Here is an 8,096-nt window from a genome sequence, read left to right on the forward strand (position 1 = left end):
TAATCCAAGTAGGGCCCACTCCTTCTGCTAAGGATCATAGATTGCTCCCCTGGAGAAGAGCTCAAAGACATCCAAGGTCAAGCCAACTCAGGGACGACTAAGGTTGGGCTACCATCTTGCTGCACACGCACCTTCCTGTCATATGTGCCTCTAGTGCTTCCCCTTCCTATTGCGTGTTCACCCCTAGCTCGCCCCCCTCCTGTTATGTACATCCCTGTAACACAACCCCTTCCTGTTACGTATGTGCTTAGTGTGGCTTGCATGCCCCAAGTTTTATAAGCTTGTGAGAGAATACATTATGTGCTCTCTCTGCTCAGACCTGGCTCCTGAAATTATGGCAGAGGTGAGCACCCCAAAACTTTTGTCCGTCTCTTATTTTCCTCCCCTTCCATTACTTGCTCATTCTGGTTCCAGTCAACATGAAAGAGGGGAGCCCTTGTGTGCTTTATCTTGTTTGATGTCTCTTTAATTTACCCCTCAATTGCACAACTCCCCCCTTTGGCCCATTCAGTTATTGGATGGAGGCTGGTCCCCCACACATAGGAATATGTGGGTGGAGTTTAATCAGGTCACGGCTTGATTGGAGGGTGACCAAGATAAATGCTTTCCAAGGCCAGCATCGGTCTCTCTTTCTCCCTGGTGGTAGGATCGGTGTGCTGCTGCTTGAGCTAATTCTTTGCCTCAATGGTGTGCTGCACTACCTGTGGGCTGAGCCAACCTGTGGATCATGTTGCCTTGCTGCATCCATAGAGCTTGAGGCTCCTTTGAGACCTGCTTTGCCACACTGTTGGTGGATCCTGTCGCCATAGAGACCCCATGGGGCCTGCTTCACTGTGTTTCCTTACTACTGACTGTTGATACCCCACCCTGCTGCCTGCTACCTGCAGGCCAACTCTGCCTTTCTTGTCTGAGGGCAGAATTTCTTCGCTGTCTGCTTCCTTGACCTTGGATGGGCCGTCCAAGGACCTTCAGTATATTAACTGTTCCACGAAAATGAGTTGAACTCAACCCTCTGTGCTGTTTTCTGGAATAATATCCCTTCTTGATATTTCTATATCTCTATCTATCTACCTATCTACCTATATATCATCATAAGTGTCCTGGTTTTGTTTCTCTAGAGAACCCTGCCTCGTACATGGGGTGTCCTTGAGTTAGTTCCAACCCACAGTGACCCTATGTATAACAGAGGGGAACTCTGCCCAGTCCTGTTCCACCCTCTTAATAGTTCTTTTGTTTGAGCCCATTGTTGCAACCACTGTGTCAATCCATCTCCTTGAGGGCCTTGCTCTTGTTTGGTGCTGTGTGAATCCAGGTTGACTAGAGAAATAAATCCAGAGACACTCATATGTGTATAAGAAAGATTTTATAGCAAAGAGTAATTGTATATGAAGAAAACATCCCCAGCCCAGTCAAGATCAAGTCAATAAGTTCGATATTAACCCATATGTCCCATACCAGTCTATAAATTCCTCTTCAGATCCACACAACATATGCAGTGATGCCAAATGCAGGAAGATGACAGGCCAGTGGATGGAAAGTCTTGTGGATCCAGTGGTGGCGGAAGCATCTCAGTGCTGGTGTGGGTCTCCTCGTGGCTAGTCTAGCTCCAGGGCTCTGGTTCCATCAGTGGAGCTCCATGTGGCTTGTCAACAGGAAGACAAGGCAGAGAGAGTATGTGTCCCACCTCCAGGGAGGAAGACCAAAGTTCCCAGAATCTTCAGGAGAAGGCCATGCCCACACAGAGGCATGATTGGCTATGACCTGATGAGCAGGCTAGACTCCACCCTTTCACTCAAATTGACAGGAGATGATGTCACTGCCGCAGGGGCCCCTCTACTTTATCAAGCATGATGTCTTTCCCCAGGGATGGGCTTCTCCTAATAATAAGTTCAAAAGATGACATCTCATTATCCTTGCTTCTTCTTCTTTTTTTTGGCGTCCCTGGGTGGGCACGAACCCCTTGCTTCTTTTTTTAAAGAAAAACATTTTATTAGGGACTCATACAACTCTTATCACAATCCATACATATACATACATCAATTGTATAAAGCACATCTGTACATTCTATGCCCTCATCATTTTCAAAGCATTTGCTCTCTACTTAAGCCCTTTGCATCAGGTCCTCTTTTTTCCCCTCCCTCCCTGCTCCCCCTCTCCCTCATGAGCCCTTGATAATTTATAAATTATTATTTTGTCATATCTTGCTCTATCCGGCATCTCCCCTCACCCCCGTTTCTGTTTTCCGTCCCCCAGGGAGGAGGTCACATGTAGATCCTTGTAATCGGTTCCCCCTTTCCAACCCACTCACCCTCTACTCTCCCAGTATCACCCCTCACACCCCTGGTCCTGAAGGTATCATCCACCCTGAATTCCCTGTGCCTCCAATTCCTATATGCACCAGTGTACATCCTCTGGTCTATCCAGACTTGCAAGGTAGAATTCGGATCATGGTAGCTGGGGGAGGGGCCATCCTTGCTTCTAAGGGGCATTCTGGCTGCCCTTCTCCCAAGACAGACTTGTTGGTTCTTTTGGCAGTCTACAGTACTTTCAAGAGTCTCCACCAGCAGAGCCGGAGCCTCGGAGTTAGGTAGAAGCAGCGCTATGCCCGCGGAAATCCCCGAGGCGGCCTCAGCGGAGGAGCAGAGGAAATGGAAGAGAAAGCAACTGGTCCGAAGAAAGCCGCAGAAGCAAAATTAAAAGAAGGTATCCTCATCTGAGACACAAGCCTGGAGGGTCCGATATTTTAAGGAACGGACTGCAGAAAGGGCAAACATAGTTTGCTTCTGGGGATGACAACATGGCTGAAGCAGAAATGAAAACAAGCAACTTCCTACTGCTGCCCCAGAGAAGACGGAGGTCACTGGTGACCACAGTCCCACTTCGCAGGCCCTTCCCCAGCGGAAGCCATTCCCTTGTTGTTCGCACGCTGGCTGGCTGGCTGATTAAACAGCTGAACTGCAAAAATAAAAAAAGATTCCCCACCAACATCCTCCTTCAACTGGACTGATTCTCCTTATTCACTGTCCAACTGCCACATGCCTACGAAGAGACTGACAATAGCGTGGCTTGCTTGGGTCGGGTGCCCCTTCGTCCTCAAAGTCACATCTCTGTCTTCCAACCCTTGAAACGGGTCTTGTGCAGCAGACGGACCCACTGGTGGTGGAGCAGGCAAGATAACTTCCCTGAGCCCTCATGGAAAGAAAACCAAGAGCAGGATTTTCTGGGCTAGACACTCCCCCCGCCCCCCCCCCGCCCCCATGTAATCACTATTCGTTCTCGAGCCGCTGGGAGAGATTAAACAGCCCAAATAATTTGTTTGATGCCAAGAGCAGCTCTTTGTGGAGATGAAGAGTGATCGGATGCCCCTCAGTGGGTTCCGAAGTTGCTGGTAACCTTTGATGGCTGCCTGGGTTCAATCCCACCAACTCAAGGGTCTCATTGTGAAACTCGTGAAAGCTGGTGTCCACCAGAAGGAAGGTCGCACCAACCATGTGTGTGGGTCATTGGCCTCTTTTTTTTCTTTTTAATCTTTTTATTGGGGATTTGTACAATTCTTATCACAATCCATATATACATCCATTGCGTTAAGCACACACACTTTATTTATTTCTTAAACATTTTATTAGGGGCTCATACAACTCTATCACAATCCATACATACACATACATCAATTGTATAAAGCACATCTGTACATTCTTTGCCCTAATCATTTTCAAAGCATTTGCTCTCCACTTAAGCCCTTTGCATCAGGTCCTCTTTTTTTCCCCCCTCCCTCATGAGCCCTTGATAATTTATAAATTATTATTTTGTCATATCTTGCCCTATCTGGCATCTCCCTTCACCCCCTTTTCTGTTGTTTGTCCCCCAGGGAGGAGGTCACATGTAGATCCCTGTAATCGGTTCCCCCTTTCCAAACCACTCACCCTCTACTCTCCCAGTATCGCCCCTCACCCACTGGTCCTGAAGGTATCATCCACCCTGGATTCCCTGTGCCTCCAGCTCCTATATGCACCAGTGTACATCCTCTGGTCTATCCAGACTTGCAAGGTAGAATTCGGATCATGGTAGTTGGGGGGGCATTGGCCTCTTTTGTGACCCATGACGACCTCACATATGACCCGGTAGAACGGTGCCTCAGTGGGGCTTCCCGGGCTAGTGTCTTTCTGCTACAACTTTCCTCATATTGTTGTCGCACATTGACCCAGCAAGACAGACACCAGTTCGATTGTTTCCCCCGTGTACCATGCAGCGGCCTTGGCTCCACGCCATTCCCACCTTCCTCTTCCCAGTTGAGTGGACTCCACCCCTCACCCCACTCCGCCAGACCCATAAGCTCCCTGCCCCTCCACCCCCACCCCCACTCCCACAGATTCCAATTGTACTATTGAACTTGCGGTCGTCAACCTCGATCCCTATAAGATCCAATCTCCAACCCCCAACAAGTTGATTCCAACCCACAGCGACCCTAGGTTGGGTTTCCAACGCTTTCTGCGTCTTCCCGGGAGCAGACGGTCTTATCTTTCTTTGTAGGAGTCACTGGTGGCTTTGAACCAATCGCTTGCCGCCCAGAGTCCAATGCGCACCCAACAGCATCCCCGGGGCTCCTCCTGAAAATCCAGAGAGATAGTTCTAGGTTTCCAGGGGTTGGAAACGAGCTCATGTCGGTTTCATCTGTCCCTGTCCTTCCTTTTTAACCACTCAGACCAGTGTTCAGATCAGATGGGTAAGGAAACGGGAGGGCTTCCTTCTGTTTTTAAAGGTATGGAAGCATAGATATCTCCCCCTTTCCGTTGTGGTGAATAACACATCCAAAGGAAAACTTATTAGACATAACTGTGTCGTCCATTGCTTCAGAACAGGGACAGGATCCCAGCAGCCTCTCCCCCCATGAAGATGGGAATTTCTTCTTTTTCTCTCCCACCTTCCCTTCCATCCCCTCCCCTTCCCTCTCCCATCCCCTCGGGCTTCAGCCTGGCCTCCAGAGTCTTTTTCTTTGGTGTGAAAAAACGCTTCCTTGTTTGTTTTTCCTAATCACGATGCCTTGAGATACTTATCTTTATGAGGCCGACTGACTCTGCTGAGCATAATGTCTTCCAAGTTTGATCCGTATTGCCAGGTGTTTGGCAGTCTCCTCGCTGGTTTGTCTTTTTCAGGGGTGCATCGTATTCCACTGTCTGCATGAACCAGAGTCTACTTGCTCCTCCCTCCATAGATGGGGTTTTCGGTTTGTGGTAAAGTGGATTATGCATTGGGCTGCTCACCACAAGGTCACCAGTTCAAAAGACACCAATGGCTCTGTGGGAGAAAGAGGAGGTTTTCTGCACCCCTTAAGAATGACAGTCCCGGGAACCCACCGGGGCAGTTCGACTCCATCCTAAAGGGTGATTGGTAGTCAGAATCTACTCGATGGCAGTGAGTTGGTTTTGTTTTGTTTGAGAGTTCTTTGGAGCGTCCGACTGCTCAAGGCATGCATCCGTTGGAGTCTCCAAGGTGACAGACGGCCAGGTCTGTGGGCTGGGCTCCAATCCCACCAGTTGAAAAATATTTTTAACACCCCTTTCCTTAGCCATATTCTGTGGAACATATGAAGGAACTGTACTATGTCCTTCTGGGCTGTCCTGCGCATACGGGGGAGGGGGGAAAGCGGAGGGCATGTCCATCCCACTGAGGAGAGCTGCTCAGCCCCTGCGTTGCCCCCAGATCACCCCAGACATTCCCAGCGTGTTCCGCTAGGCTGGGGCAGTGGCTCTGGGAACCCTCAGTGGGTTGGGTGGTGAAAAGCCGAGGTGGAGCTACAGACAGGAAGCCAGATCTGGCCCTCGGAGCCTCATAGACCCGCCCCCCACACTCCTCTTTGCTCCAGAGGCTGTGGAACATTTGATGCGTAGGAATTTCTCCTTGGCACGCCTGACCTAGCTGAATTCTTTGGGCAATTCTGCACTACTGCCATCCTCCTAGTTTAGCGGTTCTCCACCTTCCTCATGCCAGGGCCCTTTTATACAGTTCCTCATGTGGTGAAGACCCCCCCCCCAACCACAACATGATTTTCGTTGCTGCTTCATCACTGTCATTTTGCTACTGTTATGAATCGGGTGACCCCAGTGAAAGGGTCGTTCGACCCCCAAAGGGGTCCCGACCCACAGGTTGAGAACCCTTGTCCTAGTTGGTAGTCCTGGGGACAGAAGTTAAAGGCAGCCCCCACACGCCACACCTCCTCCTGGTTCTGAGAAGACAGCTATGGATGACAGTGAAAGTCCCAAATCCATTAGCAGTATCCCCACGTGGATTTGTTATGGAGCTAGATTAGGGGGTTGTGCCTCTCATGCCTACAAAGACCAACTCCCCCCTCCCCTCATAAAGGAGGTTGGGAAGAACTCAGGCGACCAGTAGACACCTATGAAGACCCAAACTGGGCCTGCTCCAGATCAAACCACTACCACCAACCCACTGCCAAGTGGGAGGTAACACCTGGGTGGTCCAAACTAGGCCTGGGGCCCATGACATCACACAGGTGGGGTTAACAGCCAATGGGGATCAATCCATACCTTCAACCCCGCCTCTCCCAGCCAGAATAAAGGCAGGAAGCCCACTCTGGGACTTCCTCTTACTCTCTTCTCCCCTGCTCCTGGTCAACGGCAGGTGGGAGGGTGAGGGTCTCCCTCCCCCTTACACATTCACCCACCAGGCCTACTCTGGGCCACAGCCCCTCTTGACCTTCACTCTCTTGTGCCCCATGCTCTCTCCTGCCCCAGTTCTTTTGCCTTTTCTCCTTTGACCCTTTGGTCCCTGGGATCCCTGCCCCCCAGTTCAGCACGTGGGGGTGCACTGTCCCACAAGTTGCTCGTGTCCACTTGTGAGCCCTAGTGGGGCTTCCACGTGGCTCTGCACACTTCCCTGAAATAGCGTGTACTCTTTTGAGACGGTAAAACCTGAAACTTCTCCCGTCCTTCATGAATACCCACTTGAATGACAAACTGGGATTTGGTGTGAATTCTTTCTCCTGTCGGCTCTGGAAACCTTCAAGATTCAGCCTCTGCTGATTTCCTTCTGACCGTCAATCGGAGACGTGAACAGTCTTGCCCGCAGGCAGAGGGCATTGGAAAGAGATGGCCTCGCCCTCACCAGCCAGGGGTGGCAGGCTCCCTTAGAGGCTTGCCTGGGTGTGTCCTCGAGGGAGCAGAGTCGGGAATCATGCCCCTGCCTGCCTGGGTTGGAAGACCCTGGACGGATCTTGTGAATTCCTCCCATATCCTGTGTTCCAGTCACAATTCCACTGTCCCAACCTGTAACTGTGATGACGCATTGATCTCCACCCAACCATGATTTTGCGAGTTTCCTTTGCCCATCCATGCCCCCTTTACGACTCTGATGCCCCTTTGGATGCCATGATGATCTTCTGTGAATGGTCTCACTCACGCAGATGATGTGGCTTATCCTCTCTCAGACTTACTGTTCTCTGTACATTTGAGATGTGTGTGGGGGTCTCTTTTTGTACCCTAAAACAGTGAGGCCAGCACCCTCATGTCTCCCCCCACACCTTGGTGGCTGAGTACTGCCAACTCAATTACAACTCGTAGTGACAATCAGGGACAGTGTAGATCCACCTCACAGGCTCTTCTGGGCTGTCACCTCTTCAAGGGTAGAATGCCAGGACTTTTCTCCACTGGACCAGCTAGTTAGTATCAAATTGTCCACCCTTGGGTTGGCATTGGAGTGCTTAACCGTTGCGCCACGTCCCCTAGATTCAAAGAGGAGACACAGAGTCCAGGGTGGTTCCCAGCTGACACTGGGAGGAAGCAGCAGGAGCCCTGAGGTTTCAGCCTCAGCCTCTCTCTCTGCAACGCCTGTTTTTCCACCTGGGTTTTCCACAGCCAGCTCCTCATACCTGAAGCAAGGACCAGAGGGTGGTATCACCCCCTGGAGGGCACTGGGGTACTGCATCCTGGGGCTGTTTTCAATGACCAAAAGGGTGACTGAGTAGGTCATTTCCCCCCCCCCCCCCTTCTGGAAAAGGAGTGGTAGGTTACAGAACTTTGGGAACCTAGGGACTAGTCACTGGGCTGAGGCGGGAAAAAAATTACGACTGAGTTTCGGGT

General features: G+C 50.7%; 1 pseudogene; it reads left to right on the forward strand.

The window, feature by feature from the left end:
• Nucleotides 1–2,601: 2,601 nt before the first annotated feature.
• LOC142431581 (cAMP-regulated phosphoprotein 19 pseudogene) lies at nt 2,602–2,946 on the forward strand (annotated as a pseudogene).
• The last annotated feature ends 5,150 nt before the right edge of the window (nt 2,947–8,096 follow it).

The sequence above is a fragment of the Tenrec ecaudatus genome, chromosome 18 (assembly GCF_050624435.1).
Source record: "Tenrec ecaudatus isolate mTenEca1 chromosome 18, mTenEca1.hap1, whole genome shotgun sequence".
Classification (NCBI taxonomy): Eukaryota; Metazoa; Chordata; class Mammalia; order Afrosoricida; family Tenrecidae; genus Tenrec; species Tenrec ecaudatus.